At 44.6% G+C, this 26,699-nt stretch overlaps 1 long non-coding RNA gene across 1 annotated transcript; it reads left to right on the top strand.

Moving 5' to 3' along the window:
* Nucleotides 1-1,850: 1,850 nt before the first annotated feature.
* Nucleotides 1,851-26,070, top strand: LOC105728042 (uncharacterized). The gene is made up of 3 exons (XR_001109917.2): nucleotides 1,851-2,042; nucleotides 8,567-8,681; nucleotides 25,952-26,070. It is a non-coding gene; the product is annotated as an uncharacterized LOC105728042 (long non-coding RNA).
* The last annotated feature ends 629 nt before the right edge of the window (nucleotides 26,071-26,699 follow it).

Raw genomic sequence — 26,699 nt, 5'->3', positions numbered from 1 at the left:
TGTCTTTATTAACAATGAGAAAACAGACTAATACATCCACTCTCCATCAAAATTAACACTATACACAAAGAAACTTATGAGTGGCCACAAGTGGCCTGAATCTGTGCCTCTGTCTCCGCAGGACTAGCCACAATAGCCTGGAGGTGAACCCTTTCTTGCCAACTCCTTTAAGTTACCGAGACCCTTTGTCACTCTGCTTCTAGATTCACTGGGTGCTGACAGTATTACAACTGGGAGTATGAAGAGCCAGCCTGCTTGTTTTCTTCAGTTGGTTGTTATGATAGATTCTCCCTACCCTCGTATGCACCCTGTTCTCATGCAGCTATAGATAGAGTGCAGACCAGGCAATGCCAGTTTCCCCAGGTAGCCTGGCATGCATCACAGTGGTAGGTGGTAGATCCACACTTAGGAGGTATAATCAGATCAGAAGGGCTGAGAAATTCACGCTGTAAAACTACTACTGAAAGGAGAACTCATTTAATTTTGCATAAGAAGAGTGATGAAACAGAAAAATCTCTGGAAGATCATGTTCTCTTCTAAACATACACCTCGAAGGCTGATGTCTTTCTGTCCCACCTGGCAGTGTGGTTGGCTCTCAAGGAATTAAAAAACAAAAACCCTACTCTGCCAAAGAGGAGTTTGAGTTTGCATTCAACTTATCAGAAGCTCTACATGTAAATGTAGCATTTTATTGCCTACCGCGTGCAACACATCACGTACAGTGCCTCACATGTTCTAGCAGATCCCGACACATGGATTCCATTGTGCCCATTTTTCAGAAGAGAAAAATCAGACGATTAGGAAGAAACTGCATAAGTAGGACTCTGGATTTGCCTGCCTGGGAAGCTCTGCTTTTCCATCAAGTTGTCTCTTTAGGAGGCGATGCTTTGTGACAAGGCGTTGGGATGGCTTGAGGAAGGGGCAATGTTGAAGGAGGAAGCCTCAGCTGCAGGCAGGCTGGCATTTGTGCTGCTGTAGATGCATAGGGCAACAGGAGGAAGACCACTAATGGTGGAAAGAATGGGTGGAGGCGTCTCGGCAGATTATGATGTGCAAAAGAACCTTAGTGACTGGAAGTCAGTCAAGCTGGATGAGGCACACAGGTGGGCTGAGTCCTAGCAGACTATAATTCAATCAGTATTCAGAAGAGGCTGTCGGACTTCTCACAGTTGCTTGCAGGTGGAGCTGGTCATGGAGAAGGGAGAGCTAGAGATGCTTCCTCTACAACTACAATGCTCTAGCTCAGTATTTCTGGACCTCACAACTGTTGACATTTTGGGCTGAGTATCATTCTTTGTAGAGGGGGGTGGTGTTGTGTATCGTAGTGGGATTAACAGCATCCCTAGCCTCTTCCCAATCCTGACAACTAAAACTGGCTTCAGACGTTGCCCAAAGTCCTCTGAGGAGCAAAACCATCCCCAGTTGAAACTCTGCTGTAACTCAATACGCATGGCAATATTAATGGCAGGTGGCTTCACTCTCCTTTATGCAGATAGAGGAACTGAGGTTAATGGTTGCGAAATTTGTACCTCGGAATGTGGAATTTTGAAACTACATTTGTTCTAATTTTATACAAGACTCTGCCTTCCTGCCAAGTGGTAAAAAGGACAGGGACCTCTTGGACTCGCTTGCTGGGAGCTTTGATCTGTTTCCAATGCTTTGTTCCTTGCCTCTGGCTTGGTTTGCTTATCCAAACAGGCAGGAGCGCCCTATGCAGTGAGAACAAATTGCATTGTTGGATTTTAATCCCTTTAGGTACGCCTTATTAATGCTTTTGCATATCACACTGTGAATGCGTTCCTTCATTCTCAAACATTTACTGAGTCCTGTCTGTGTCCTAGGCATGATGCTTAAGGCTGGGGATGGAAGGATGAACCAGTCACACCTGACTCCTGCTATCATGGACTTTATATCACTGCTGGAGACAGACGGCAGCAGCAAGACAAGGGCAACTGCAACAGCAGCAGCAGCAAATCCAAACCTTGCAGTCTGGTGGGAAATACAGGATGGGAGACCCAGCCAGAAAAATTGAGATCTGAAGGGTGAGACACTACCAGCTCTATGACTATGGAGGGAGGTGGGGCAGAAGACAGGCACAGGGAACAGCCAATGCAAAGGGCCTCAGGCGAGAAAGAGCTTGGTCTGCTTTAGAAACTAGCAGAGAAGTTTGTGGGGGCTGGGTTTGTAGTGAGATTCACCACCCTGACTCTAGTACCTGATCACTGGGAGTCCCAGCTAATCCCTCTGCACAGATTTTCCTTTTTTTCTTTCTTTTTAAGATAGAATCTCACTATCACCTAGGCTGAAGTGCACTGGTGCAATCTCAGCTCACTGCAACCTCTACCTCCCAGGTTCAAACAATTCTCCTGCCTCAGCCTCCCAAGTAGCTAGGATTACAGGCATGAACTACCATGCCCAGCTAATGTTTTGTATTTTTAGTAGACATGGGGTTTTACCATATTGGCCAGGTTGGTCTCGAACTCCTGACTTCAGGTGATCTACCTTCCTTGGCCTCCCAAAGTGCTGGGATTACAGGCGTGAGCCATCACACCCAGCCCAGATTTTCAGAACCACGAAGTCTTTGGCATGGAAAAGCAGACAGAGTGACTTGAATGCATTTGGAAGATGATGAACTCCCAGCCTGACAAACTCTCTGGAGACAAAACTCTGCCTCCAAGTATGTCTGCTGCTTTTTGGCCTTTCAAACCCACCAGTCTTGTTCCCATCTTATATTAAGCAGGAGCCGTGGGTCCTCAGTAGATGCCTTGGAGACTTCATCTTCCTGAGCTCCTTCAAGCCAAAGCCCTGTCTCTTCTTCCCACTGCTTGGGCTTTGAGGCTCTGCCTTGGCCTCACCTGTGTTAGGCGACCCACCTCTGTGTCTGTCTCACCTTCTGTCCTGGTTCTTCTTCTCTCTGCTTTGCCCTCTCTCTAGGATTCTATGCAGTGAACATGTACTGGCCTTAGGAGTCTCCTGTTTTTTTTTTTTTTTTTTTTTTTTTGAGATGGAGTCTGGAGTCTTGCTCTGTCACCCAGGCTGGAGTGTAGAGGTGTGATCTCTGCTCACTGCAACCTCCGCCTCCTGGGTTCAAGCGATTCTCCTGCTCAGCCTCCCGAGTAGCTGGGACTACAGGCATGCACCACTATGCCCAGCTAATTTTTGTATTTTCAGTAGAGATGGGGTTTCACCATGTTGGCCAGGATGATCTCGATCTCTTGACCTTGTGATCTACCCGCCTCGGCCTCCCAAAGTGCTGGGATTACAGGTGTGAGCCACTGTGCCAGGTGACTCTCCTGTTTTATTCCCACCCATACCTTTCCCCAGGGACAAGGCCATGGGTATCATCTCCCTTTCTTTGCTCAGCTTCCGTAACTGTTCCCCTGAATGGATTACTCTCCTGCCCTGTTGTCTTGGGGTTTGCATGGAGCCTAGCCCTCTCTGTTAGGAGAAATATGCCTACTGTCTATGTGTGGGGACTGCACTGTGAGCTTGCCTGAAGCTATGTGAGCCTTGGGCATCCAGGGAAAATTAAGCCACAATTCCTGCCTTCCAGAATGCATAGCCTCCTGGCTGAGAAGGGGCCAGAATCTCAGGGACGAGGAGGCAGCTCCATGGCACCATGAGACAAGGCTGGAATTTGCCATCCTGAAACCTGAGCTGGAATGCAGTGCAGAAAGGCAGGAGCTGTGGAAGCTCAGGCAAGTTCCTTCATATACGTGGCAGCCAGGATGCCTGACAGCCCGGGCAGGGGAAGCTATGGGAGTGTGCCTGGCTCGGGCATCTGTTCCTGTTCAGTGACACTGGCTCCCAGCTTGTCTCTGGCTGTGGGCTTCTCAGCATCTTTCTTATTTTCTGAGACCCAGTGGCAGCTTCTGTATCTCTCCCCCTTATGTCTCACAACCATTTCTCAGATGAATTGCAAATAGTGTTTCTCCTCGGCCTCCATTCTCCTGGCAGCCTAGGGTCATAGAAGAATGTAAAGTTGGTCATACAGATGAGGTTCAAAAGGAGGCTTCACAATTCATTGGCTGTGTGATTTCTGACAAACGGCTCAACCTTGCTGGGTCTGTTTCCTCATATGTAAAATGGAGATAATGGCTCCTTTGCAGCAGTGCTTGAGAAACAAGGATGGAAGCCCTAGACAAGGCTGGGGACTTAGGAGTTTTCACCAAGCCTTAGTTTCCACCTCCCTTCTTCTCTCCTTTGCCTCCTTCCTTTCTTTCTTCCTCTTCTCTCCCTTCCTCTCTCTCTTCCTTCCCTTCTCTCTCATTCCACTCTCCTGAATGAATTCTGGCAAGATCACTTGAGGACGTATATCCTTTGTCTCCCTGTGAGAGCCCCCTCCCCACCTTCATGTAATTGTCAGCAACAAAGTTGGAAAATACAGACGTCTGAAGCAGCTCTCAGCACCGCAACATCTGCACCAGACAAAACTCAAAAAGCCCTCAATCCCCAGTCATGAATGCACTATAAAAACAATGTGGCAGAAATGAAAATTGTTCCATCATAATATTTCACAGTTCTTTTTGACAAAAGCCAAGCCGCCCTCATGAATACACATTTCCCAGCATCTTATGCATTATGCATCAGCCTATAGCAGGGGACCAGGGAATTGCCGGTCCCTAGTAAAGGGCCTTTGAAAGTGCCTATTTTGTAAACAAATGGAGCCCAGGCCCAGCACTCAGAATCTTTAGGTAATTTAAGACCGACTCCAGCTGCCCTGAGTGGGGACTGGCTCTTCTCAGGGCCATAAAAGGCAAAAGAGTCTCTAATGTTCACATGGTGGAGAGGGGGTGAGTCAATGTTCTGTATTCTAATCTCCAATTTTATAACATCCGAGACAGCCATTCAGAGGATCTGGGACAATTCCTGCCAGAGCCAAATGTCACTGGAATGCCAGATGAGCCTGCTAAGGCTGGTTTCCTGGCCACGCAGTCAGTAGTCAGGACTTGACTCCCAAGTGCCACAAACTGCATCGAACCTTGCAATGAGGATGCTGATGAGTGGGGGTGATTAAGGAGGCCCAGGCGGGGCAGACACTGTCTGCCTGTCTCAGGTGGCTTGTAGGAGACATTTTTGTTTGCCCAGTGCCAGCAAGTTGGAAGTGAGAATGAAGTGTGCCTTACTGTCCATGGGAGGACAGTTGAAGTTCATTAACGAGCCCCTGTGTTTCCAAGACAGGTGTACTGAGGCCAGATTTTTTAAGTAACGTGTTCAAGGTCACATTGAGAGTGAGCAGCGGGTCAGGGACTGCTGGAAGCCTGGCATCTTTCACAGTGCTTCCCACCGCCTCAATCATGGGTTGGCAGGGCCTGAAAAGACCACGGGCAAAATGGTTTCTGATTGCTACGATTTGAGTAAAGGGCAGATTGGGATCCTTAAAACAGCCCTGGAAAAGAACATCATGCAAGGCCATTTTGTATAATTTGCAATCTGTCCTCTATGGTACAGATTTAAATGGTGACCGATAGATGATAGATACTGACATCATCTGTTGCAATAACAAGATGGTGATTGATTCTTTGCTATGTGTATTTATTTCATAAATGCATTCAGGTCACATTAGGATGTCATGCAAAAGGAACTGAATTGAGAAGTGGAAATTTGGAGTTCCAGGGTTGGACATGCCCTATTCTTGCCTTCTTTGGACCTCAAATTCTCACCTGTTAAATGAGGGGTTCAGCAGGGATGATCTCTGGGTTGCATCCCATCTAAAACATCCCTCCTGTCTGTGGCTGAGCACTGGCACTGTGCAGAGGGCACAATGAAGCTGGAGAGGAGAGGGGCCCACCTCATGCTGAACAGCACACCTGCATGGCTGGGCTCCCTGAGGAGGGGTGAGGGGAGGTGGGAGAGACCCCACTTAGGGAAAGTCGAGGGAAGTTCCTTATTACTGCTCCTGGTGCCTGGATCTCTCCAGCTGTAGGACTAGCTTGCTGATTGATGCAGTTTGACTAATGAAAACAACAACTACTGAAGGCTGATTAAGATGAGGCAACTTGTTACTCCTCACAGACACCTGCAGGAATTTACTTAGGCACTTAGGCAATGGCTGCTTCCTCATCCTCTGCTGACCTGGAGAACAGGCTGACGGTGGGTGTTAGTTGGAAGGGAGAAAAATTGGAATCATTAAGCCACCTGTAACACAGAGAGCCTGCCCCAGGACTTTTTTTTTTTTTTTGTGTTTGAGACAGTCTCACACTGTCACCCAGGCTAGACTGGTGCAGTAGTGCAATCTCAGCTCACTGCAACCTCCCCCTCCTGGGTACAAGCAATTCTCCAACTTCAGCCTCCTGAGTAGCTGAGATTACAGGCATGCACCACTATGCCCAGCTAATTTGGGGCAGGTTTTCTTTTTTTTTTTTTTTTTTTTGCAGAGACAGGGTTTTACCATGTTGGCCAGGCTGGTCTTAAACTCCTGACCTAAAGCAATCTGCCCGCCCAGCCTCCCAAAGTGCTGTGATGATAGGTGTGAGCCACTGCACCAGGACCTGCTCAGGACTCTTGAAGCCTAGAATACATGGTTCTTAAACTGTGTGTGTGTGTGTGTGTGTGTGTGTGTGTGTGTGTGTGTGTGTGTGTAGAGGGGAGATGTTTATAAGTTCCAGGTGATATTGTTGGCCCAGGAACTGTACCTTAAGAAACACTGGTATAGAGGCCAGGTGCAGTGGCTTACGCCTATAATCCCAGCACTTTGGGAGGTAGAGGCAGGTGGATCGCCTGAGGTCAGGAGTTCGAGACAAGCCTGAACATAGTGAAACCCCATCACTACTAAAAATACAAAAAATTAAAAACAAAACAAACAAACAAAAAACACTGGTATAGGAAAAAAAGACTACCTAAAGATCCTCTGTTTTCACGACTCAGCATCTTCAAACTATTCAAAAATATCCCCAAAAATCTGTGAAAAAATAACTTCAGCTTCTACAAGTGGCACAGTAGCAAGTACAAAGCATCCCTGAATACCTCAAATGGCCATTTATTTGGTTTCAAACTAAGAAATAATTTCTCCTGAATTATGAAAGTAAAATATTCAGTTTGGAAGCTTTAGAAATACAGAAGAGTAGTCAAATGAAAGTAACATAAAAACACATCACATAAAGGTAACAGCTGTTGGCCACGTCTGGTGGCTCATGCCTGTAATCCCAGTACTTTGGGAGGCTGAGGTGGGCAGATGATGAGGTCAGGAGATTGAGACCATCCTGGCTAACACGGTGAAACCCCATATCTACTAAAAATACAAAAAAATTAGGCAGGCATGGTGGCAAGCACCTGTAATCCCAGCTACTTGGGAGGCTGAGAAAGGAGAATCACTTGAACTCGGGAGGCAGAAGTTGCAGTGAGCTGAGATAGTACTATGGTACTCCAGTCTGGGCGGCAGTGTAAGACTCTGTCTCAAAAAAAAAAAAAAAAAAAAAAAAAAGCTGTTTACAGACCAACCTTCTTTGATTTTTGCCCAGTAAATATGTAAATATGTATATGTGAGTCTTGGCACTGGTCTTACGCAGTTTGCCTGAACTGTGATTCTTGAGATGATTGGTAGTATTATGAACAAAATGGTAAAAACAACAAAACCAGAAACAACCACAACAATGCAAAAGGTGTGTAGTGGAGGCTGATTGGAGGTGAAAATCCTTGAAAAATGCTGAAGTAACCAAAATGTAAAAAGCTGAAGAGTCTTTCACCAGAGCGATTAAACTCCGTGAGCCCTCGGTACGGTACAGGCACTTGGAGAGGTGGTGTTCTCCTAAATGAGCATCCTTATGGAATTCCTCCTCTTCCCCCAATCACCCCCCATCCTCACACCAAGCTTTGTAAGGGCTGAGGTTCATTAACAGTCCTAAAACAAATGCCAGGAGAGTTGTAAGAAATGCACTCTGGGTGTAAAATATCATCTAGTTTAAGCTTCATATCACCTCATTCTCTTTTGTTGGTCATCTTGGGTTTTCTAAAAGAAGCTGATTTATTTTGTTGAAAATTTAGTAAATAAGCAAGAAATGGTTATTTCACCTCCATTATCTATTATTACTCCAGAAAATCAAGAGCCAGCATTTAGACACCACATTTTGCATGGCCTTGGTCTGTGTTATAACACAAATCAAGTGTTTTTCTGTTTGTTTGTTTGGTTGGTTGGTTGGTTGGTTTTTGGAGACTGAGTTTCATTCTGACACCCAGGCTGCTCTGCCTCCCAGGTTCAAGGGATTCTCCTGCCTCAGCCTCCTGAGTAGCTGGGACTGCAGGCTCACACCACCAAGTCCAGCTAATTTTGTATATTTAATAGAGACAGGGTTTCACCATGTTAGCCAGGCTTATCTCGAACTCCCAACCTCTGGTGATCCACCTGCCACGGCCTCCCAAAGTGCTGGGATTACAGGCATGAGCCACCACACCTGGTCAGGTTTTCTAGGTGTGTGTCTGACTTGGCTTCAGATGGAAGCCTCTTTGAGGCTAGGGGGTTTCTCACAGATCCTTGTGGCCCAAAGCCTAGCATAGTCCCCTGCAGCAAGTGTGTACCAGCACACGCCCAGTGGATATGACAATAGGCTTTCTTATTGTTCTGTTTCAGCAAAGGCAAAGAGTAAATGCAAATTACATCTGAATTGAGAAACCACAATAAACCAACTGCCACGGGCCCATAGGAGTAGGAGAAGATAATTCAAGCTCTTGCGAATGACTTAGAGGTAAGCACTAATCCACCCCAGAGATGTCTGAAGATGTTCTTTTCTACCTGATGATGGTTTTCCTTAGGAGAGAAAGCCTTCTTGGGTATTTGCAAAGTCTCTTATATTGATTGTATTAGGTTCACTTTGTTTATAAATGTTACAACTTCTACCCAGAGTCTACCTTATTTACATGTTTAAAGCACTGTTTTTGTTCAAATCCGAGATGGTCTGTGGGTCCTGGGTACTCAGCACAGCATTCCTGGTTTTCTGCAATTGGCAGTGGCTTTATCTGTCTTGGGTTATCATCTGAATTTATCTCTGCAAAGATCCCAGGCCTGCATTTGCCGGGAGCGCAGTGATATGTGCTCTTCTAACAGCACCTCAGTTTCCAGGATCTAGATTCAAGAGCCAGTTTCATTGATCAACTTTGGGATGTGCGTGCTCTCTTTGACATTATGCTCTCTTTACGTTCCAAACAGCATGTGCCTGACGTTGCTTTCACTTCCCAGTCAGTGAGAACTGGAACTAGCTAATGATGGGGATCCCCTCATGATGGGAACCTGAGAACACTCACCTATTCCACTCCACTCATTTTCAGCAAATAGGATTATTAAACCATCAAAACAAGCAGCCTTTCCAATGCTACTCTAATTCTATTAATGCAGCCTAAATTCATGTTGGCAAGCATAACATGCTATTGGTTTACATTGAGCTTGTGGTCCCCTAAGAGCGTCAGCCATTTCTTTTTTTAAATTTTTTAATTTTTTGACATGGAGTCTCACCCTTGTCACCCAGGCTGGAGTGCAGTGGCCTGATCTTGATTCACTGCAACCTCTGCCTCCTGGGTTCAAGTGATTCTCCTGCCTCAGCCTCCCGAGTAGCAGGGACCACAGGTGTGTGTCACCATGCCCAGCTAATTTTTGTATTTTTAATAGAGATGGGGTGTTACCATGTTAGCCAGGATGGTCTCAATTGCTTGATCTTATGATCCACCAGCCTCAGCCTCCCAAAGTGCTGGGATTACAGGCGTGAGCCATCACGGCTGGCCGACCTTCAGCCATTTCTAAGTCTCCATTATATCGGCTGCTGTCACGTTGCATGTCTCACCCTCATATATTTTATTTTAAAAATAACTAAATGTAGAATCTTGGAAACGTGTACCTGATTATTCTAAGCCTATTGTTCTGGTTTGGTCAAGCTTTTTTGAAGATTGGGCCTGCGATTCTCTGCGTTAACTTTTTCTCCATGTTTTTTGTCATTTGAAGAGAGCAAGTTCTTGTCCCCATAAACTTTTCCTTCAAGGTTTCAACCCTGGATCTAACACTGTGGGACTTTGCAGGTTCAGCACCCTCCCTGAGCTATTCTGTCCAAATGTAAAGCGAGAGCAGGGGCAGGTAGCTGGCTAGGCTATTGCCATAATTAGACATGTTGTTTATGAAGTGCCCAGTATAGCATCTGACACATAAAAGGCACTTGGTGAACATTTTTGTCAGGTTATATATTTGTATCTAACAGTTCTTTCAAAAACCAAACAAACTAATGGCCTTCTTTCTGGAATCTCAGTTAGCCAAAGGAGTGGCATTTTGATTGGCCAGCAAAGAGTTGCAACACATAAAATCATCAGGGAATAGGGACTGCAGAGGCCACCAATAAATTACTGTGCAGTCTTGGGCAAGATTCTTAATCTCTTGAGCCTCAGTGCCCTCATCTCTAAGATAAGAAAACACAGGGAGAGTATCTGGCATGTAGCCATCTGGTAGCAAATGGAAGGCCCTTTCCTCCTCTTCCCCCTCATACCTCCTGCCTTGGATACCTCCAAATGGCTCAGCTCCAGATATCACAGGTCACTGAGATCTCTGTCCTTTGAGTTTGCAGGCATCGTTCTCAGAACTTCCTGAGATAGTAACTGTCTTAGTCAGTTTGGGCTACTGTAATAAAACATCAGAGTCCAGGTGGCTTAAGCAACAAACATTTATTACTTACAGTTCCAGAGGCTGAAAAGTCCAAGATCAAGGTGCCAGCAGATTGAGTTCTCGGTGAGGACTGCCTCTTGGCCTGTAGACAGCCTCCTCCTTGCTGTGTACTCACAGGGCCTTTCCTCGGTGCATGCCTATGATCGGTCTTCCTCTTTATTTTTTTATTTTTGAGATGAGGTTTTGCTCTGTTGCCCAGACTGGAGTGCAGTGGCATGACCTTGGCTCACTGCAACCACCACCTCTTAAGTTCAAGTGATTCTCCTGTCTCAGCCTCCTGAGTAGCTGGGATTACAAGTGTGTGCCACCATGCCCAGCTAATTTTTGTATTTTTAGTAGAGACCAGGTTTTGCCATGTTGGCCAAGCTGGTCTCAAACTCTTGACCTCAAATGATCTGCCTGTCTTGGCTACCCAAAGGGCTGGGATTATAGGTGTGAGTCACCACCTTTGATCTGTCTTCCTCTTCTTATAAAGGCACCGATCTCATCATGAGGGTCCCACCCTCATGACCTTACCTCAATACCATTACATTGGGAGTTAGGGCTTCAGCATATGGATTTGGGATGTTGGGAACATAAATATTTAGCTTATAACAGCAGCTTTACGTCTGAGCAAACCAACTAACGTCGTTGAAACTGTTTGCATTTCTAAAAGAGAAATAGTGGTGTCTGCATGATCCACACACAATCTCTTTCAGTCACTGTGATGGGCTTGGCCCACAACATGCCCTACTGTTGCCTGCTCTCTGACCCAGTGCATACTCTTTCCTCTGCTTGGAATCTGCCTGTTCTCCATGCACTTCCCATTCACCCACTCATCTCTTCAAGATGCAATGTTTTCTCCTGCAGGCAACCCAGCCCCACCTATGCTCTTACCTCACTGTGCTGATCCCTGTCTCTCTTCCAAGGAGCTGTGAGGAGCTCATGAGAACCTAGATCATATGTCCCATCTCACTCTTATTCTTCAGTGCCTAGCCATCTGCCTGGCATGTAGTAGGTGCCTACTAGGTGTTTGGATCCATGAATGTAATAATGTTCACTCCGCAGAAAGACAGATATAACAGTGGATGCATTTCTTTAACTACTGGTGAAAAAGACATCAGCAGAGAATGTAAGAAAGTGATTGAAGTAGGGATAGGATTGCTCACAAATATTTAAACAAAAATTTCAGGCCACACGTGGTAACTCACCTGTGTAATCCCACCACTTTGGGAAGCTGAGGTGGGAGGATTGCTTGAGGCCAGGAATTTGAGACCAGCCTGGTCAGCATAGCCACAACCTGTGTCTAAAAAAATAAAATAACTAAAAATGACTAGCCAGGCATGGTGGTGGCGTGTACCTGTAGGCACAGCTACTAGGGAGAGTGAGATAGGAGGACTGCTTGAGCCCAGGAGTTCAAGGCTGCAGCGAATTATGATCGCAGCACTGCACTCCAGTCTGGGCAACAAAGCAAGACCTTGTCTCTAAAATAAAATAAATTTCCTACCTCAATGGTGTAGCAGGGTCAAACAGAGAGAAAAGCACCCTATCTGGATAGTGAATGCCACGAAGGTACTCAGAAACCAGCCAGGTTTCCTGCGAGGGGCTTTTGTCTGTTTGAACGGTCCACACAGGTTGATCTCAGCAGAGCAACTGCGTCTGGTAGAAGCAAAGTCTCTACTTACAAATCACGAAGCTGAGAGTGAGCATGAACAGCTAATGATCATCTTAATTAACCCACAAAACTTTATGCACGGCCAGTGTTCAGCCAACCTTTTGATCCTAGGCAGAAATCTATTAAAGCCAGTTAAGAGAATGAAAAGACAAAATCTGACGAATGCTTTTACCTTGGTGGATATAAAAGTTGGCGGGCTTGATAAATCTGAGAGTGATCTATTTGCCAATAGCAATATTACATTAAGTTGGGGAAACATCATTCCCTTAAATGCAAGCTAAGTGAGTGGCCTGAATAATGGCTTACAATTACATGTGTCCAGGGCCTGTTGAGGCTGGAAAGGATAGAATTCACATCACTGCTTTAGAAGGAACTCATTTTCTCCAAAGGAGTAGTTTCTAAGCTTGCCTTGAGTAGGAACTGGTTTCAGAATCTAATGGAAATTGTGGGCTGGCTCCTGGAATAATGCACATGGTATGTGTACAGAATACTGGATGTTTCACATTCTCTGAGATGTTCATCTGTGGGCTTCAGTTCCGAATCCCTGCTCCTAGGAGGCTTGAGGGTCTGGTGTATAGATTTTCAACTGCAAATGTGAGGTGTCTTATTAGAATCATCTTTGAAACTTTTTTTTTTTTTTTTTTGAGACAGAGTTTCGCTCTTTTGCCCAGGCTGGAGTGAAGTGTTATGATCTTGGTTCACTGCAATCTCCTCCCCTCTGGGTTCAAGTAATCCTCCTGCCTTAGCCTCCTGAGTAGCTGGGATTATAGGCACCTGCCACCACACCCAGCTATTTTTTGAAATTTTAGTAGAGATGGGGTTTTGCCATGTTAGCCAGGCTGGTCTTGAACTCCTGACCTCAGGTGATCCACCCACCTTGGACTCTGAAACTTTTCAAAATACACATTTCCCCCACGTGATATGAAAGCATATTATTGGAGCCTTCCAGGAGGAAAAAATTGTGATGATGTTGAAACTTAAGCATTTTGGAAAACACCCGAATATTTCCCTCCCTCCTTCCCTTTCTCTTTCTCTCTCTCTCTCTCTCTCTCTCTTTCTTTCTCTCTTTCTCTCTCTCTTTCTTTCTTTTCTATGGAGATGGAGTCTCGCTTTGTCACCCAGGCTGGAGTGCAGTGGTGTGATCTCGTTCACTGCAACCTCTGCCTCCCGAGTTCAAGCGATTCTCCTGGCTCAGCCTCCTGAGTAACTGGGATTACAGGAGTGCCCTACCATGCCCAATTAATTTTTGTATTTTTTATAGAGACAGGGTTTCACCATGTTGGCCAGATTGGTCTCAAATTCCTGACCTCAAGTGATCCACCTACCTTGGCCTCCCAAAGTTCTAGGATTACAGGCATGGGCCCCAAATATTTTCTTGTTCCTAAGACTGAGATCTCTAATAATTATTGGTCTGTATCCTTATGTGAACAAGAAAATATTTGGGTAACTTCATTTCTGCACCCCCTCCATGAGCAGGAGTCAATAGTTCAAGAGGAGAGACAGAGCAATGAGTTTGATCCAGAGACCCGGACCAAAATCCCAGGTTCTTTACTAATTAGCCTTATGGCCTTGCTCAAGGAACCTATCCTTTCTCCACCTCCATTTCCTCATCTGTGAAGGACTGTTGGAAAGACCGAGCTGAAGGGCACAGAATTTCTGATGTCCAGCCTCAACTCTGCCCCATGCCTCCCAGCTTCTATTTAAAGGAAAAATAAAAGTATAAATGAAGAGGTTTATTATGGGTCTTCTTAAGAAGGAAATCCCTGCAGTGGATGTGTTGTGTCACATTTAATGCCTTGTAAAAGGGGTAGTTGATAATAGGAATTCTCCACTTTGTTCCTAAAGGTCTGAAGTGTCAGAAAAATGTTGCATTTCTAGAAACCTGCTTTAAGGGTTTTTAATCACTTGTAAAGGCCTCAAGGATGTTTTTCACATTGAAGGTTATAAACAAGTAAATATTGCTAGCCTAGAAGAGAATGTTTCACCACATGGTGTCTTTGCCTGGCTTGGCTTCCAGGGGCATCCTGAGTCATTGGAAAAGTGTACATGCGGATTGTGCTATGAAAATCCCCTTTTTCTTGCTTGGAGTTGGAGGATGACCTGGGTGGGCAGGACTACGGGACTCCAAGGCCTGATGATAACAGAGGTTATTCTACTTGCAAATAGGTCTAGAAGTGAGTCAGGTAGTCAATTTCCCTGAGTCTCAATTTCCAACCTCTACAGTAGGAATCCGTCTTGTATAGAACAGTTATAAGGGTTAGATTAGCTAAGCTGTGCAAAGCTCCCACCCATCATGTATTAGATGCTCAGTGAATGGTAGTTACGTCGGTGTCAGTGGTAGTAGTGGTATGAGTAGATTAGTAGTGGTGGTCAAATGAGACTCAAGGGTTTAATTGGACAAACCAAATTAACAGCATATTGTGAAAGCTCAAGGCCTAAAATGGGGGAACAGAGCCATGGAAAGGAACATGGTGAAACTAGGAACAAGCAGGAAGGAGATCAGAGGTAGAGTGAAGCAAAAAGTCCAGACTGGCCTCAGGCTTTCGAATTCTGCCTATTTCAGTCCTTCCCAGCTACGAAAGTTGGTGTCTCTTGCCTACCACAATCAGTTCATCCCAGTTTAGGATTTTCCTGGACAAACAAAAAGTTCCTGTGCCGGGAGACCCCTCAGTTTCTGGAAAACCAGAATGGTTGGTTATCCTACTCCCACCGGCATCCTTCAGCCCAGAGCATTGGGCAAGCCTGGCCGGATGGCTGTGGAGTGATTCTTACTGTCCCCTTATTTGGTATCCTCAATAACAGCCATTTTTGCCCCCACCACAATCTGGGGGGGATTCCAAAAGGACTTCCGCTTTAGATTTAGCTTAGTACTTCAGTTCCTGCTGCGAATGTAGGGAGCATTGTCCAGTTCACTACAGCATGTAGAAAAATCCTGGCATCCTGGCTCATAGTAGACACACAGTGGTATTTGTTGAATTGATGAATGGAGATCTTTCCTGGAGTTCCAATTTGCTTGGTTAGGGCCGTAAAGGATTGCTAATTCTAACTCGTTTTCCTTCCACAAAATCAAGCCACACCACCAGGGTCCTACTCCAATCTGAGTGGGTCATTCAGGACCACGTAATCCTCACACTAATCTTGGCTACTTCCTTGAAACTCTTTCAGGTTGTTCAGCCTAGCACACAACATGAAACATTTTCTCTTTCTCTTCCTCTTCCCTTTGGCAAGTTCAGCAAGCCTTGAGTCAGGACCCGTTTGCTGTTATGAGAGGAGCAACGGTCAATGTGCCCATGTCACACTGTAAGTATTTTCTATAGTTGATGTAGGAAAACAGACTTGTAAGGAGAACATTCATTCTGTGTTGCACCATGCCAGTACACCATGATTTCTTCTTTGAAATATAGGTTCATGATGGCTCTCTGAGCTTTGGAACTATTGGGAGAGGACATGATGACACCATCCACTGTGCTTTGATTCCCTGTTTTTAGAAAGGGCTCTTACAGTTCATCCATGAATGTAAGTTACGTTGGAAGTTGCAGGAAGAGGATGAAGTAAGTTGGGCATGGCTGTGGTATACTCAGAAATGAAGGGCAGCCATGTACCCCATGAACATTTAAAGAGCCTGTCACCATGGTGTAAATAGAATATTTTTACTTAGATGGACCCAGTTTAGCTCTCAGTCATAGAACTGATTAGATCTGTGAGCTTATTACTATTGTTTTGTTACCGTCATCATTGTTATCACAGCAGGTGCAACTCAAAGGGGAGATTTTGCCAATTTATTCAGGACACCTCTTCCCTGAGCAATGAAAGGCATTTTGCATCCTTACCCTCCACCCATAAAGGCCATTTGTGCTGCTCAATCATAATTATGATTCCACATGATCCACAGACATTTATAAATGCCCCAGAGAGGAAAAATAGTGGAAGAAAAGAACATGACAGAAACTGGAGAATTCTGAGTTCTGGAGATAGAAAAGAGTCCAGTCAAGAGGTGATCTTGTTCATCCTCTTTCATGTAAAAATACACTTACACTGATGTTTGGAAGAACCTTACAGCTCGTTGGTTGGTGTCTAATCTCCTAAAGACTCCATCTGTCTTACCCACTTTCCCACTGGGCCAGACATACATTTCCCTTATTGTAAATTTTCTGCATTGGCTCAAAATATTCTCTGCCTGGAATGTCTCATCTTCCTCTCTGCTCTTCCAAATTCAACTCCTCATTTAAAGTTCAGCACGTTAAGTCTCCTCTGCAGGGATCTCTTACTGTGTCCACTCTGTACCCATCAGGTAGTTTACCTTCTGTGTATGTGTCATCTCTTTCTTGAGACTGTAAGATATTTGAGGACAGAGGCAATATTATCCCCTTCTGGTCCCTCTTTAGCACCGAGCCTAGAGTGATGTTTGCTTCTGACTTCTGCTGGTTTGGTAGCCAGAAAGATTCACTCCCTGGTGTGGGTGTACCTTGCCTTTCTACATAGTTTTGTTGAAATTTCTAACACATTTCAGATCCTAAGAAAAGGTACTTGTTTTATCACAGCTGCTGAATAGAGGTCATTGCTTTAGAGGAGGTTTCTTTTCTTTCTTTTTTAATGAACTTAATCATTTTTAATATCTTTTCCAAAGCAGAATACATTAAATGACCCTGACTTGGCAGAAAGCCCTCTCTTGAGTGCTTTGGGAGGATTAGCGGAAGTTCTTTTACAGCCTCTTAGCCTGACTGGCTGCTTTTTCCTTTCTTTGGGTTATCAGGGATTGTGATTTGATCCTAATTAACAAAGGAGGAGCCCTGAGCTGTGCAGTTTCTGCTCACTGGGAGACAGGCAGGGGCTGGATTCTTCAGAGAAGTGAAGCTGGTCTTGTCAGTTATCTTAGCTCTTGTGCCTAAACATGGAGGCTGGCACAGATATTGGTAAGACAGTTTTGAGAAAGCACAGCAGGCCCCAGAGAGAGGGGGAGAGCCTAAGGGATATGAGAGTTGACCAGCGGTGGAGACCGTCTTCAGAACTGATGGAGCAGGATGGGTGCTGTAGTGTACAAATTAAAAGTCAGTGATGACATTGTTTTTTATTGTGCAAAGATCATTAAAAAAACAAAAAATGGGAGACATTAATCAGCAGTTTAATGAGAATGGAAAATAACAGTGCAACATAAAATTGTTGTCTATATTGCATTTGAATTCCTGGCTTGTTACTTTCTGGGGGCTGATGTGTTTGAAGCAGGAGGAACTGGTTCACACTGGAGGGGATCATGCAGAAAGAAGATGCCATTTCAGGTGGCCTACGCTGGTTGTATGGAGATTTCTTTTGTCTTATGTTTGCTTCCTGGTTGTTTCTGCTTTAGGCCTGTGATATAATCTCTTCTGTAAGAACAAAGCATAAGAGGGAGCATACTCTTGCTTGTCTTCTTTCTCTGCATGGCACCTAATAAAGTGCTAGTCATTTGTTGCTGTCTTAGAACTTTAGAGGAGGAAGCCCCAGCAGAGTCACCCCGCTTAATGTCCGTATTAATTGATTGAGTGGCTGAGGGTGATGGAGATTGGCCTGGAGTTGGCAATTGGTGAATTATTTTACCTATGATATATAGACTCAGAAGTTAGAAGCAGAACCCCTGTTATTCTGTCTTTGGTCTCAAACGGGGAGAAGATGCCACTGAGAAGCCTCAAAGAAGAAAGCAGAAAGGGGAATTTGTCCAAATATCACAGGCAAGTCTATTCTTAAAGGTTTGCCAATTGCATCGCTGGTTAAAACCTGCATCTTTCTCAGAACATGGCATTAAAATATTCTGCTCAGCTTCTGTGAGCTCCAGAAATACAATAAATAGCAGCACTATTTTTAAAGGATCATTGGACTTCATTAAGTAAAGAGAGGCTTCTCTTTAACATGGTTTTGAGGATTCACTGTCTAAACAGCAGGCTTGGGTGTTAACATCCTGGCGGAAGTTTTCCCAGTGTATATAAATAGGCCTCGCTGTTTCTGGCACTGACATTCCCTTCTGGTATCCTTAGACCAGTCATTTCAACCTCTCTGGGTTCTCACTTTTCTATCTGTATAAGGAGGATTAAAAAAAACTGTTTCCCTGTTTATTGTGAGGATGAAATGCAATCTGATAGCTACATAACCATGGCAAAGTTGGCCATCAGTTTTTTCATTCATTAATTCACTAAGTACCTACCAAGGGCCAAGCCTTTAGAAACACTGTCGTAGGGATGCTTTGAATGGGTATTGCCATTGAATCTCTCTCTTGGTTTCTTGACGTCATTAGGATCTAACAAGAAGTTGAATCAGTAAACACCAATCAGCCTGAGGTTAAAGCGCTTTGGTTGAGTTTTACCCACCCAGGATCCAAATTAACCAACTTTTGTCCCAGATTAGGAAGTAGATAAGATTATCTTTCCATGGAGAGGAGGAACAGGGTCTTGGTCAAAGAATAATTCTTGCAACTAAACAGTAGGATTCAAATTCCAGATCTGTTGCTTACTGGCTACATTTGGCCAAGTAACTTACTCACTCAAAGCCTTGATTCTAGCATTTGTAAGTAGGGATAATAAAATCTATCTTAGAAAGTTGTTGTGAAGATGAAATACAGTGATGCCCCAGCTATGCCTTGCAGTAATCAGCATGTCGAGTATGTGTGTGTGTGTGTGTGTGTGTGTGTGTGTGTGTGTGTGTAACAGGCATGCCCTCAGCAGGAATAAATATGATTGGGGTGGTGGCTTCCGGTCTCCAACTTGTCTTTTGTTTCTTTTCTTCTTCCAGGACCCTTCTAGGACCCTTCCCACCTGTACTCTCACATCCGAGACCCAGGTCTCTGCCTTTTAGCAAGTTAGCAACAAAACTCTCTCCCAGGAGGGGCATGTGTAGGTATTTTGTTCTTCCTAGGGAGTTGCACTGGGTGGGTGATACCATTTGGATATGTCTCCACCCAAATCTCATCTTGAATTGTAGCTCCCACAATTCCATGTCCTGGGAGAGACCCGGTGGGAGGTAATTGGATCATGTGGGTGGGTCTTTCCTGTGATGTTCTTGTGATAGTGAATAAGTCTTATAAGATCTGATGGTTTTATAAAGGGGAGTTTCCCTGCACAAGCTCTCTCGCCTGCCACCATGCAAGATGTGACTTTGCTCCTCCTCTGTGTGAGGCCTCCTTAGCCATGTGGAACTGTGAATAAATTAGACCTCTTTTCCTTTATGAAATTATTGAGTCTCAGTTATGTCTTTATTGGCAGCATGAAAACAGATTAGTACAGTGGGCTTACTCTTGTTAGGTGGGATATGCCTTGCACCTTCTTTGTGGGATCAGAGACTTTGTTCTCTGTAAGAGGCGTTTTAAACCCTTGGAGTCCATAAGCTTTTTAAAAATTGGAATATATAGAAAGGTGAATATGTTGTCAGACTTCAGCTTGTTGTAGTTTTGCAAAATTAACAAATGAACATTCCCCAAACTTTCTAGAACTTAGTTTTCTCATCTGTGCAATGGGCATAATAAGAGTACCCCATAGTCCATTAACTCCCACATTAACAAACAAAACACTGCCAGAGTTTCAGCAAACAATGCCCCCCTCTCCATTGCCCCTTCTTGTCCTGCCCCCTGTCAGGGGAACCTTTATGGGCTAGTTTTTCTCCACTTTGTATTTTATATAAACGGAATCATACAACATGTCCTTTCTTTCTGGCTTCTTTCAATTGCTGCAATGTTTGAAGAACCAACAATGTGGGTAGTTGTAATCATTTATTTGCATTGCTGTATGCTATTCCATTGGATAATTACACCACAAACCACATGTTCATTTAATGTGGATGGACATTGGGGTTGTTTTCCTGACAATCTAGTGCTATCAATTTTCTGAGATGGTCGTGCAACTTCTGCCCTAAAAGCTTTTGTCCTAAAAGCTTACTTCCCCAGAAGCACAGTGTAGCTGTTGGGTGGAACCTGGGGGCAAGTACAGAAGTCAGATTCTTTCACATGAACTTTAATTTAGGACGTAAGTCCTCCCAGCGACAACCCTGTAAGCTATGTAAGTGTCTCCCTATGATACCTTTGATCAAACTGTGGCAGAGGAAGTTTAGGCATTTGCTCTAGTCAACAGACCCAACAAAAACCAAAACTGGGATTCTAGTCCAGCTTTTAGCTTCTCTAAAGACTCTTCCTCTTTCAGAAATCCACACTGTCTCTTTGCAATACTTGATAAAAGTCTCACGTTAACTTGAGGTTAAAGGCAAATTTTTTTTTTTTTTTTTTTTTTTTTGAGATGGAGTCTTGCTCTGTTGCTCAGGCTGGCATGCAGTGGTGCAGTCTCGGCTCACTACAACCTCTGCCTCCTAGGTTCAAGTGATTCTCCTGCCTCAGCCTCCTGAGTAGCTGGGACTACAAGTGTGTGCTACCATACCCAGCTCATTTTTGTATTTTTAGTAGAGACGGGGTTTCACGATATTGGCCAGGCTGGTCTCCAACACCTGACCTCTTGATCCACACACTTCAGCCTCCCAAAGTGCTGGGATTACAGGTGTGAGCCACCACACCCGGCCCAAATATTTTTATTCTTAAGTGTCTGCAGGAGACTTGGCCAGGTCACTTATTCCTGAACGAGGCTCTGTTTCCTTACCTTTGAGACTAGAGCAGTAGAATTCATTGCTCACAGGGAGTAGAGGACAGTGGGTGAGAGAGTCAAGCCAGATTGTTAGGTTGGAATCTCGACCCCTTCACTCATTAGCTGTGTGACCTTGGGCAAATTGCTTGCCCTCTGTGTGCCTCAGTTTGCTCATCCATAAAGAAGAGTAATAAAAGTTGCCACTCAAAGCTGCTGTGAGGATTAAATGGAGAATGTACGTAAAGCACTTTGCATAGTACCTATCTATCGAGCACGGCACTGATAGTTCTTGGGCACTTACTATTCTAATAAAATTCTAACTGTTTGGCAGTTCTGACATCCCAAGAGCCGGGTTCTGTCATTTCAGCCGGCACTTTGAATCAAAGATCTTCACCAGCTCCTAAATAAACGTTACATGGCTGCTACCACTGCTTCTCTTTTTGGAGATGTCTGTTAAAATTATGATTCAATTGTCAGTAACAAAATATTCTTAAGATGTCTTCAGCCATACCCTCAAATTATATGAGTGTCTGGCTTTAATACCCATCTAAATAGTTATACTGTTGACAGGTTTCGAGAGCGGTGTTTGCTCTTCCATTCCTCTCATTAACTTATGTAGCAACATCATAACTCTCTGGAAGGATTAAGAAAAAAAAGGATGCTGGCATATTCCATCTGAATTCATTTCATATAGCATCTGTGTCAGAGCGTTTGCATATGAATGAGATGCATTGACGTTGTTCACTCATTAACATGGGAGCATTGCAGTGACATGTTTTGGAGCTCAGGTTCAAGAGTTTGATGCAAGAGAGGGAAAAAGGTTGAAGGCTCAGTTCATGTAAGATTTCACTGCAGTAAGCCTGGTATGTAATCTTAATCCCAATCAGGCTGTGGTATGGAAGGGCAGTTCTATCTCTTGCCTCTAGGACTATAAACCCAACCTTCCACCCAGTCTCCTCCCATATCCCCAATGTTCTAGCCGCACTGATGCTTTCTTCATTAGCACATTCAAGTTTGTGCACGTGTAAACTTCTCCCTCTCTTCAATAGGGCAGTCTTCCCTCCATGTTTGGCAAGACTTAACAATTCCAGTAAACATCAATGTCTTTATGAATCTTTCCTCAATTCTTCTGGGTCAATTTAACCACTTTCTCCCTGGGCCCTAATGCCAGATCTTCATGACTGGAATGGCCTGTGCACCATGTTGCATGTTTCTTTTTCTTTTTTTTTTTCTTGAGATAGAGTCTCACTCTGTCTCCAGGCTGGAGTGCAGTGGTGTGATCTCAGCTCACTGCAACCTCCACCTCCTGGGTTCAAGCAATTCTCCTGCCTCAGCCTCCCATGTAGCTGGGATTACAGGTGCATGCCACCACACCCAGCTAATTTTTGTATTTTTAGTAGAGACGGGGTTTCACCATGCTGGCCAGGATGGTCTCAATCTCCTGACCTTGTGATCTTCCCATCTCGGCCTCCCAAAGTGTTGGGATTACAGGCGAGAACCACTGTGCCTGGCTGCATGTTTCTTTTATGCATAGAGTGGAGCTTCATTGTTCCAGCCCCGGTGTTCAGAAGAGTAGTAGATGCTTAATGAATATTTATGAAACAGATCAGTGCAGAAGACTACAATAAAACATGGGGAGGCATATTGGGAGCTTCTCACTCAAAGGGACTGAACATATTTAAACTGCTCCTGAATGTGGGTAATAGGCTGCCTCACACTTCAACCAAAAATTTCAGTTCCAGTTGACAAGGTTCAGGCTCAGCCCTGGAGTTCCATCTGAGCCTCATCTCCCTCAAATCATAAGCTTTGGAAATGGGACAAGGACTTTTTCACAGCCAGTGGGCAGCCCATGGCTTGTTAGGTAGTCTCATTATGGAACATACAGACTTGGAGGCAATTAGCATCAGCACTGAGCTATGGCTCCTGTTCATGTCTCCTGAACTGGGAAGACACAGGTCTCAGCCGCTGAAGCCTGGTGGATGACAGGACCAGGTAAAGGCACACCAGGCAGGGGCAATGGTCAGTACTACCTCAGGATCCATGCATGGAAGCTATAATGACTGTTACAGTCATTCTCATATACATTCAGCATGGTGGTATGAGGCGTTTAAGTGGACAGACCCCTGGAGTCAGAACGCTTAGGCTCCAGTGCCAGCTTGACTGCCTGTGTGACCTTGATCAGCAGTGTAACCTTGCACACATTCCCTAGACTTTCTAGAACTCAGTTTTCTCATCTATACAATGGGCATAATAAAAGTACCCCATGGCATAGGGCTATTGTGTGGTCAGTCATAGAGTCACCCTTGCATGTGTCACACTCTTACATATGACATAGAAAACTGGACTCCATAGTTAGCCATTGCTAGTTGTTTATAGAAAGAATTCACATGCCTGTAATCCCAGCACTTTGGGAGGCCGAGGCGGGTGGATCACGAGGTCAAGAGATCGAGACCATCCTGGTCAACATGGTGAAACCCCGTCTCTACTAATACAAAAAAATTAGCTGGGCATGGTGGCGTGTGCCTGTAATCCCAGCTACTCAGGAGGCTGAGGCAGGACAATTGCCTGAACCTAGGAGGCGGAGGTTGCGGTGAGCCGAGGTCACGCCATTGCACTCCAGCCTGGGTAACAAGAGCGAAACTCCGTCTCAAAAAAAAAAAAAAAAAAAAAAGAATTCACCTAAAATTACAAATGATGAGAACACATGGACACATAGAGGGGAACAACATACACTGGGGCCGATTGGAAGGTGGAGGGTGGAAGCAGGGAGAGGATCAGGTAAAGGTATTAGACTTAATATCTGGGTGATGAAATAATCAGGTACTAGACTTAATATCTGAGTGATAAAATAATTTGTACAACAAACCCCCAAGACACAGGCTTACCTATGTAACAAACCTGCACAAGTAAACCTGAACTTAAGAAGAAGACAAGCATTTGTGAGTGTGTGGAAAAAAATATATATTTGATGCTCACCAAAATCTTGTAAAGTTATTGTCATCTTTTTTAGAAAAAGTGAAAAATCCCTGCAGTTTAAAATAGGAATGTAGAGTCAGAAAGCTCATTAAGATCTCACAGTCTGTGCACTGAGTGATTAAACGTCACAGTCAAGGGGACGTAGAGCTCACGTCTTTGGACACATCTTGGACGCCTGGCATGTCTTGCACACACAGACAACCCAACACACCTCCACTGACTCTCAACTCCTGTCGAAGTGGCCTGCTGGTTATCGCCTATGGGCATGATTAATGGCCGTGGAAGACCAGTGAGTTGTGGGTGACTCTCTGGGAAAGATGGTGTTAAAAGGAGGATATGGGATGAGCCTATGGGGAACAGGGAAAAGGGCAGTTCAGTGAAGCAGAATTTTGGTAGTGCTCAGTTGTATTAGTTTCCTGTGGCTGCTGTAACAAATTACTCGAAACATCATGATTGAAAACAACACATATTTTCTCACACTTCTGGAAGTCAGAAGTCCAAAATCGGTTTCACTGGGCCAAAATCAAGGTCCAAGACTATACACCCTCTGAATGCTCCAAGGGAGAATGTAACCTTCTGCCTTTTCTAGCTTCTAGAGCTGCGTTTCTTGCCATCTTGGGCTCCCAGCCCCTTCCCCATCTTCAAGGCTAGCCCTTCAGCATCTTGCTGCAGTCATCTCATCAGCAACTCCTGTCTCCACAGTCCAGTCTCTTTTTGCCTTTCTTTTATAAGAACACTTACGATTATATTTAGGGCCCCCTTCGATAATTCGAAATAACCTGTTTCTCAAGATCCTTCATGTCTTCACCACTGCACAACACCCTTTGCGAGGTAAGGCGTTTATAGCTTCTAGAGATAAGAACGTGGATGTCTTTGGGATTGTTACTCAGTCTACCACGCTAGTGCAGCAGCTGCAACTGGGGGCTCAGGAGCTCTGATCTGCAAGTGTATTGGGCCTCTTTGTTGACCTCCATCTGCTGCGGATTCTCAACTTGGCCCATGCTCTGATCTAGGACTCCTCAGGAGGCCTTTTCCCTAGTGTGTTTGAAACAGGGACAGAACAGACAGACCATGAAGAGGAAAGCACGGGCTTATGTAACAGCTGAATTTCTGGGAGAGGAATGACTAGATTGGTACTTTGCTTGTCTATCTCTGTGAGTCTGAAATGTGGGAATCTGGCCCACAGAGATAAGGCTTCCCTTTCCAGGTGCAGGCAATGCTGCCTTGTCCCAGCCCCCAAAGTTAAGTATCCAAAACAGTACTTGGTTGGATTCACCAAGGAAGAGCCACCTTGGTTGGTTGTACACAGCTTGACTTGACTGCATACATTCTCAAAAATACCATTTATTTTACTGGCACTTGAGAAAGTGATTTGAGAACTATTTGCATGAATGGGCATGTTCCATCACCCTGTGTACTTTTTTTTTTTTTTTTGGTACAGTTTTCACTCACAAGGTCTAGTGCATCTATTACACTCTCCAGTTTCTGTCTTGACATGGACACCTCTTGTTCGATTCCCTGAGCTGCTGGGGACCACAGTCTGCCTTTTGTACCATGTGCATGATTATGTAGTGACTGTGAGCCCAGCTGGCAGCCTGTGGGAGCTATCTTGCCCCTCACTGTTGCTTCAGCTGTGTGACATCGAAAGTATCTGGTCATTGATTTGATTATTTTGAGACTACACAGAAAATCTTAACTTGCTCACAGAGAACTTCAGAAAATTAGCCCATGGATAGAAAGTGCTTACAGCTAAACTCAAGCTGATGTTCTTCCCTTTCAGCACTTTCCTGAGCAGAGTCCTGGGGGAGTCAGTCCTGATGCATCTACTTTCAAGGTTAACAAGATAAAGGAAAAAAAAAATCACCATAATGTTTTTTGCTCTTATTTTTTTCTGTTTCAAATAGAAAATGTGCTATGGTTCAAAAGTGTTTCCGAAATTTCATGTGTTGAAAACTTAATCCCCAATGCAGCAGTGTTAAAAGGTAGCACATTTTAGAGGTGACCAGAGCCCTCACGAATGGATTAGTACCGTAAGGTCAGGAGTGGGTTCCTGAAAAAAGACTGAGTTCAGCCCCCTTTCTTCCCTAACTATAGGTTAGCAAGAGTGTGCCTGCGTGCTCTCTTGCCCTTCCACCTTCTGCCAAGGGATACTGTAGCAAGAAGACCCTCACTGAATGCTGAGTAGATGTTGGTGCATGCCTTTGGACTTTCCAGCCTCCAGAACCGTGAGCCAAATACATTTCTTTTCTTTACCTATTACCCAATCTTAGGCATTCTGTAATAGCAACACAAAATGGACTAAGACAAAATGTTTGGGGATTTGTTCTGACAACTTGAGCTAACATTCTCTTCCTGAAGGTTGTCTTTAAAGAATCACTCTGGAATTCCATAAACTTCAGCTCATATCTGCAAATGTAATGAGACCCTTTCTCCAGCAAAGGTCATTTTCCATGAAACAGGCATTGCCCTGGCAGTGTGGGCTGTAATGTAAATGCAAATATCAGAAACCTGGGCACAGCCAAGTGAAACAGAAATGCCATGTGTTCTGGTTGCTGGGGTAGGGGTGGGTAATGACGTGCATATGTGAAATCTCGGTGCCCATGTCTCTGCTCAATGAGGTATCTATCAGCTATTGGGACTTTAGGTGAGAAGGCATTTATTTTGCTCACTGATGCTGAAATCATCCTACCTACTGCCACAGGTTGCAGGCAGAAGCTGAGCCCACAAAAAGGCAGAGAGTTTAGATTAGAGGCAGGTTATGTAGTTTAAGTTGGTTTTAAAATTATTGCTGTCCATAGAGCCTGATATGAGGTCATATTTGGGTTATATTGTTTGAACTTTC

This window comes from Aotus nancymaae, unplaced genomic scaffold, assembly GCF_030222135.1.
Source record: "Aotus nancymaae isolate 86718 unplaced genomic scaffold, 86718_ANA_hifiasm-v0.15.2.pri h1tg000030l, whole genome shotgun sequence".
Classification (NCBI taxonomy): domain Eukaryota; kingdom Metazoa; phylum Chordata; class Mammalia; order Primates; family Aotidae; genus Aotus; species Aotus nancymaae.
Note: the sequence above shows the minus strand (reverse complement) of the source record. Positions and strands in the feature narration are given on the sequence as shown.